The following is a 7,998-nucleotide window of genomic DNA, read 5'->3' as shown; positions in this document are numbered from 1 at the left end:
TTCATTGGAATTCATTGCTAAGGTATGGTAGTCCTTCATCCATGGATAGCTTTTATCCATGGAGTCCTTCAAAACCCCAATTTCGAAGATACCCCAAAAGCTAGGGTTTGATTCCAAAACCACGGGTTCCTTTCTAAAAATATTCTAATGCTTGAATTACATTATATTATGATTGAATTGATGATTTATTATAGTTTTTATGTTAAAATCCCAAGAACTCATGAAATCCCTATATTTCCTAATTATGATCTTGTGATGTAGGTTTGTGAATGAAAGATGGATATTGTGAGATTATGCACTACAACATTTTAGGCCTACGGCCACACTAATTCGGGACAACGCTTTTAAAGTGTTGCCTAAAATACTTTTAGGGACGATTTTAAAGAGTAGCCCAAGTTTTTAACTTTTAGCTTCGATAATATTGGTAACACTTGTAAATACTATTTAATGGTATAACCTACACTTTATAAGTGTTGTTACAATATGATATAATTGGCAACAAATATTTACATATATGGCAACACTTTTAAAGTGTCCTATTTTTATAATTGTAGAAGCAACACATTACAAATGTTGCCTTAAAATTTTCACTAAAATATTATATTCCCTCCAACATTTTTAACTCTGCCTCAAATTTTTATTGAGAAAAAAAAATAATTCACTAAACATTAAAAAAAAAATTCCCCCAAATCAAAACGTAAGAGCTTTTCTCACAGAACACACTCAAGAGCTTTTCTCACAAAGCTAAAGAATTGAAGATCGAACACAAAGTTGAAGAGCTGAAGAGATGAAGAGTTGAAGATCGAACACAGGTAATTCATAAAACATTAAGACTTTCTTTTCCCCCAAATCAGAAAAACTTTTCGTCAATTTGAAGAACACGATTTTCCTTCCAAGCTAAGTCTGAAGAACACGATTTCCGTCAAAAATTCTCACAGATTTCACGATTTCACATTGAAGAGCTGAAGAGCTACTCATTGAAGAACAGGATTTCATGATTTCTTCTTGAAGAGCTGCAGGTTACGCCTCACAGATGAACACACCTCACTAAAATGGAACAAAATGCTTCACTTGAGAAGATGGTGTCTTAAAGCTTCATCACATTGAATGGTTTATTAGGTAAGAAATTCTATCTTTGAAAGTTTAAATTTTAGCTTTAGGGTTTTGATATTCTTGTGTCTGCAGATACGATTGTGGGAAAGCTTTATCAACTAAAATGTGCATTTATGGCCTCAAATGGGTCACTCCTAAATCAGTAAGGAAAGCATACAGGTCTGGGTGTTTGTGGGATGTTGATAAATCCATCAAGAATGTCTAGAAAATAATACATGTTTGCATTTTTTGGAGCATATGGTCGATAATTTCTTCTTTTTCGTGTTTTTGGAGTAATTAGTATGATTTGTTTAATATGAGGAAAGATCTGTAAGGAATTCAAATTGTTGATACACTTATGCAATCATATCTATAAACATGTTGGCTACCCAAGTGAGGATTTCAATTGAGTATATAGTTTGAAGGTGTGTTGATTGATTATAACAGGTTATTTATGTAAAGATTCAAAGGAATTCAAGGTTTGTTCTCTGAACTATAACTATGATTTGTCATGTTGCTTGAAGTTTTGATACTATCCAGAATTTTGAATTCTTGAGTTGAACTTCTTGTCATTGTCGTTATACAATCTGAATTCAAAAGAGAATTTTGCAAAAGAATGTTGTTTCTATATTAATTCTAGATTGATGTAATTAAGAAGTTGTTGTCGTAAAACTGTATTGTGTTGCTGCTATAACTAAGTATTGATCTGAAAATTTTAGATTGCAAGTTCCTTTTTAAAGTGAATTTCTGATTGTGAAAACAAATAATGGTACTAAGATTAACTAGAAAGGTTGCGAAGTCCAATTTTAGTGTGTTCTTACTGTTCATTATCTATTTCATGACCATTTCCCTACAATAGGTTGTTAACATATTTGGTTCTGCAGAATTTGAAGTCTTTATCTACTTTTGGTTAAAATTTTGCATTGTTATTAACCTGATATTCTTCTGTCGTGTTATTTCTTGAACTTGATTGAGATTTATAAAGAGCCATAACACTTCAATATTTAGGATTCCTACCATTTTGGACACCTTCTTTGCTCATGTTGTTGTGTTCTTTTCAATTCTTGTGGTTGTAATGTTAAAATCCTTGACTGAAGAGGTTTGCTTATTGCTCTTCATTGCTAATATCTTTGTGCACATTAAACTAACGATATTTCTAGTCACACCAATTTTGTCGATATTCGCCTTGGAGATATCTGATAATAAAAGGGAACATAGAAGGAAGTATAAGATTTTTGTTTTTTTTTTGTTACTTGTGGAATTCTTATCTTCCGGAAGTGTGCTTGTTCATGTGAGAGTGGTTATGTTCAACTTGATGCACCGATCGTAAGACCTCTTCTGACAACCATATTTTCAAATGTTTATACCTGAATAAGCACAAATAGAAACAGAGAAAATAGCATCAACTCGTAAGGCAGTCCCCTTTAACTCTGCTTGTAGGGGCATTTCCAAAATTGTGTTCAATTTAAAAGAAGGCATAAATATATTTTGTATATGTTCAAAAAAGTTGTGGAACCTTCATTTTTATTCTCTATAATAGAACTTCTGTGCATTCCAAATTCCCAAAAGTAGGCAGGAATTGGTTTGACTTTGACCCTGTAATGAGACTTAGAGCTTTCATCTATTTGCTTGCAAAATTTTGAGGTACACTATCAGTTGATTGAGTAATACATGTTTAACAATTATAAAGAAGAACATTTAATTTCACGCACAATAAAATGAAGTTGTCAAGGTTGCGTTATCTTCATTTTCGTTTTAAGCTTATTCTCCATTTTCATGTTATAGGACATGCTGGACTAAAATAAATGCTGGTTTTCTCAATGGTCACCACATATAAATTTCTGTTTCTTTAGAAAATTGCATTACTTGTCGCATTCACCTTTTTGCATAGGATTTCGTCATTTATCATGATAGTCAATTGATAACTTTTGTATCTTTTAGTATGAAGAGGGTTTTAAGGATGTTACATCTTTGTAATGTGGATATCATCATGTAGATATTAATCAGCCCTAAGACCTACTTGATTGGGTGCTGCCTTTATGACATGATGTTCATTAAAAAATTTAGAGACATCCTTATAGGTGTATATGATAATCTAGTTTGATGATTATGTGATCAGCAATTACTTATCAGTCCAACTTTGAAATTTGTTATCATATCTCTCTGCAGATTATCAAGGCCTCACTAAGTCCTTATGTCATGGAAAAATTTATTGTTCCTCAATTACAGCAAAGCTAGTTAATCTGAAGATTGGAAGCCCATGGGAAATGATGCAAGTTTTACCCATCAACTAAAAGATCAACATAGCAGGGATCGATGTCACATGCTTTGATGCTAATCATTTCCCGGGTTCCCTAATAATCCTTTTTGAGCCACCCAATGGTCAGGTGTGGTTCAATTTTTTTTGCCATGTGCTTTTTCTTAATTCTAGTTTGATTTATCTTGTGATGGCTGCTTTGTTTTTGTTCTACAATAGGTTGTCCTGCACACGGGGGATTTCCGATTTTGTGAAGAAATGACAAGGAATGCAGTCTTGCAGACTTATGGTAGTCTCATCCTAGATACTACATACTATGATCCTCAGGTATTTATATTGTTAATTCATTCTTGGCTGTGAAGTCAAATAACCTACCAAAAATTATGTGCTTGGTGTGGATTTTAGGTAGTAAACTCAATAAATGGTTATATATTTTGAGTGTCATACCCTGGCAATAGAAGCAATCACTTTGAAGAAATTCTCTACTATGATTATGTCACATGTATTAGGTTTGCTGGTAAAACGGGTTGAATGCTTGTTGTAGTGTATGCCTTTGCCTATATGCTATGTTGTACCGATTATTTCATTTGTCCTGTTTCGGAAAGAAAGAAAGTTTGTGCTACTGATAGGGCGCAAACGGAGGTCGAAAGAACTTGTTCAAGTGCTTCCTGTAAGAAAATTTAGAAGAAGACTCCAGCCAAAAGTGCAAAATCTAAAGATATTCCCGTGTAGTGTTCTATACTAGGAACACCATTCTGAGTGGTAAATACCCTAAATAAATAACCTACTTACATGGGCTTTTGTATCATCTCAGTTCTTAGAAAAGTAAATGATATACTAATCAACATCATCTGTTTTACAAAAATTAAGTAGGATGCTTGAAATGCGCATATATTACTGGAAGCTCTCCATATATATACGCATTTGTTGGATTTACCACAATGGAGATTACAAGTGATGGTTCAAAGCAATGTCAGTGTGTATTTTATGATGTATTAGTTGTTTAACTAGTTGTGTGATTTCTACGTCTTAATGCATGTGACAATGGGTTATTGACAATGAACATGACTGCACTATGACTCCACTTGTGGGATTACGCTGGACATGTTGTTGACAAAAAAGTACCAGACTTTTTTCTAACTGCTAAGCTTATTGATTTCATTTTCTATTTAGGCAATTAATGATTTCCCTCGCGTTTATCATTAATAATAGAGGAATATCAATCAAGTTTGTCAGTTACTGGTTTCTAGTTTTTTCTTTTCGTATGGTACTTGTCCTTTTTCATAAACGATTATTAGTTTGAATTTTCACAGAAGACCCTTCTTATTGGTATTCCAATTTTAATAGTAGACTAGATTGGTTTTGGTGCAGTCAGTGTTAATGATCTCCCACATTATTCTATCCATTTAATTGATTCATTGGTGCTTGTCAAATGTACAAACCTGGCTTGTAAAACCTACAAATAATGACCTGTGTTATGTGCTAATATAACCGTGTTCAAGTAATTTCGTAGGTTTTTAGAGGAATTTCAGATACACAGTCGATATGTACTTGTCAACTATAGGTTTGAATCCTTTAAGAGTAGTTGACTTCTTTGATATTCAATTACCATCAATAGTATCCGCTATCTAGAAGTGTTAAGTATTCGTGATAGATATGTGATATTAACAATTCTTTATCTCTATCATTCTCTAACTAGGTATGTCCACGTACTGACTTTGAAATCAGTTAGATTCGTGGTGTGCTTACCATTTTCTCTTTCAGCAATGAAATGTATTCTGACTCTTACGTGTGGAGTTGTAAATCTACAGTGCTGATGTGATCTAATTTTTGGCTAGCATTTCTTTCGAGGCTAAATGTTTAGAATTTAGCAGAGTGAATTGAAGTTTAACTTGGTATGAGAAAATCAATGATGATGCAATTTGTTTCTTCTTGAGTAAAGACACGTTTTGGGCTCTTTTATTCTATTAAAGTTACATACTGAGTTGAGTTTGTTACTGAAATCCGAGAACTTAGACCCAAGTTCGGGAGTGGAAGGCCCTCAGGGATTTCTCAACTGTCAAAAAAAAATCTGATCTACATTTGCACTTGTTTGTGTCCAACTTTTCCCCTTCTTTATAATCATATCTTGCTAGATCCAAGTAAAAACATATTAACACCTAGTACTCACTCTTAGATGAAGATGTGAAAATGACTTAGAAAGAAGAGAAACCATAGCTAGTCTCACGCCCAAATTCGGAACTGCTAATTAATGAATGGATATACAGAATATTTAGTATATTAGGTTGTTCTGTTTATGTAATTTTAGATGTTTACACTGGTTGCTTCAGCCTGGCATGGTTCGCTTTGGTTCCCTCTAACTTCATGTTATACTTGTGGCTGATGTTCTAAAGTTCTCTTTCACTACTTTTTGCTTAAATTCAATCAAATGTTGGTATTTCTCTTTTTGATACACTTAATTTGAGTTATAAATTGATTTTCTTTTGATGACTGCAAATAGTATAGGAAAAAATATGTATCTTTGTTACAATATTTCTAGTTAACAATATTATTTGTAGTCTTGCATCTTACATGTGGTTTAATGTCCTAAGGAATTGGAGCATGAACGAAGTTAGGAGCTAAAATATATGCAGAGCCATGTGACTATGATGGAGACTTCTTGAACAATTGTGATTAAATTTATTTTTGGTTTTGTGAAATTAATTACAAGTACACATCTTGTAATATTGTTTTTTTAGTAATTGTAATATAATATGAGACAATTTGCTTTTTATATATTTATTTTAAATCTATATATTCACATTATTATTTTTAAGTTATTTATTAGCTAATTTTGTGCTTAGAGTCAACTAAGTAAGATAGTAATGTATAATGTGACAATCAGAAATATGCAAAACAATAAAATTGTGGCATATAAATATTTTAAAATAATATTTATAGCCTATATAACATTGCCACACTTTTAAAGTGTGGCCATAGAACTTTATTTGTGTGGCTTATTCATCTCAAATTGTGCCATATAACTTAAAAACAACACTTAACAAATGTAGCTTTAGAGGAGGTAGCAAATGCTACGTTTTGCAAGTGTGGCCTATGATAGTAAAGGCCACACTTGAAAAATGTAGCGTCAAGTCATGAAAAGTGTTACCATATGATGTGCTAAAGGCGTAGCCTTTGTAGCTTTTAGGCCACACTTTTGAAGCGTAGCATTTCAAGCAACACTTGAAAAGTGTGGCCTTAGATCAAAGGTTATGCTTGCTAAGGCCACCCCCGAAAAAATATTACCTAAGGTCAAAAAGTGTGCCCTTAGATCAAAGGCTACACTTTTTGATGGTTTAGACAACACTTTTTCGGGGTGGCGAAAGACCTAAAATGTTGTAGTTATGCTTGTACTAATTGAACTACTTGAATTATGTTAATATCCATGTCTAATGTAGTGAATTCTAGATGTTTTGATTCAATATGAGCTTTGATCCTTGAAAGGGCAAACTCTGATATTATGAATGAATTATAAAGTTTAGTATATGCTTTAAGAACACTTTGACAGTAAAGTGAATATGATCATGATCTAGTTGTTGTGTTGTTGAAAGGTTATTCTCATATACACACTCATGCATGAATATGATATGATGTGAAAGGTTATCTCACAATATAGTGATTCTAAGGTTGAAAGGCTTTCTGATTACGTTTCAAGGACACTTCATCCAATTCTAAGTGCCAACGAGCGTTAGTCAATATATAACACAACTAAATTAGTTGGGGTCGAATCCCACAGGGAGCAGTTTGTGTATAAGATTCAATTGGGAAGTATGAACACGTTCAAATCAGTCATAGGAATAAAAGTTATCGAATAAAATCATCATTCAAATCAAGGGGTGACAAGAATGTCAAATGGGGGGGTTTTGATTTTGATTACTAACTTCAAATAGTGGCAAACAATATGAGAGAACAATAATAAGACAGGTTCTTGGGATGTGATTCGATTATAGGCTAATATAGACAAATGGATGATTGCAACCATTAGAAAATAGTTAAATATCAATGAGTAAGCTAGGCTATAGAGGAGATAAACTTTCTCTCGAACAATTTACCCAGAATCAAGTTGATTTCTCTCGAACATTAACAAGCATGCAAAATCAAAACAGCCCACACCTTAGCCCATTCACTCTCTCGAGCTGAATGTGTAGGATTGGGTTTAGGATTCACTCTCTCGAGCTGGACCCAGGTCAACCCAATACCCACTGACCATCAGTCAAAAACCTTAGATCTAAAACGTCTCTCTCGAGCAAGCCAAGAACACAAGGCTAGAACTGCATTGGCAACTACAATTCTTAAAATAAACCACAGTTAATGATTGAAATCACTTCTAAATAGCATTTAAACTAACAATTAGCAATATCCATAAACTAAATCATCACATAATCACAACCCAAGAATTGGGGTTTTAGCTAGACATCATAAAAAGGTAAAAATCATTACCAAATTGATTAACCATCAACTGGGCAAGAGTAGATTCGTCCTTACAATGCTCCAATCCGAAAAATCTCAAGGACCCACTTCCAATTTCTCAAAAGTGAAAAACTTCAATTCTTCAAAGCTTAGGAAAAACTAGAGAAAACTTGTCTCAGTTCTAAAAATATGAGCTATGA

General features: G+C 33.2%; 1 long non-coding RNA gene across 3 annotated transcripts; it reads left to right on the top strand.

Annotated features, from left to right (window-relative positions):
• Positions 1 to 678: 678 nt before the first annotated feature.
• Positions 679 to 6,140, top strand: LOC125855455 (uncharacterized). Of its 3 annotated transcripts, none has more exons than XR_007445489.1 (5): positions 679 to 812; positions 939 to 1,119; positions 3,262 to 3,479; positions 3,569 to 3,676; positions 5,941 to 6,140. It is a non-coding gene; the product is annotated as an uncharacterized LOC125855455 (long non-coding RNA). The 3 variants fall into 3 exon arrangements; XR_007445490.1 differs by lacking the exon at positions 5,941 to 6,140 and adding an exon at positions 1,540 to 1,571 and having other exon boundaries at positions 3,569 to 3,908; XR_007445488.1 differs by lacking the exon at positions 5,941 to 6,140 and having other exon boundaries at positions 3,569 to 3,908.
• The last annotated feature ends 1,858 nt before the right edge of the window (positions 6,141 to 7,998 follow it).

The sequence above is a fragment of the Solanum stenotomum genome, chromosome 2, assembly GCF_019186545.1.
Source record: "Solanum stenotomum isolate F172 chromosome 2, ASM1918654v1, whole genome shotgun sequence".
NCBI classification, from domain to species: domain Eukaryota; kingdom Viridiplantae; phylum Streptophyta; class Magnoliopsida; order Solanales; family Solanaceae; genus Solanum; species Solanum stenotomum.
The sequence above is the reverse complement of the archived record's forward strand: the minus strand, read 5'-3'. Positions and strand labels throughout refer to the sequence as shown.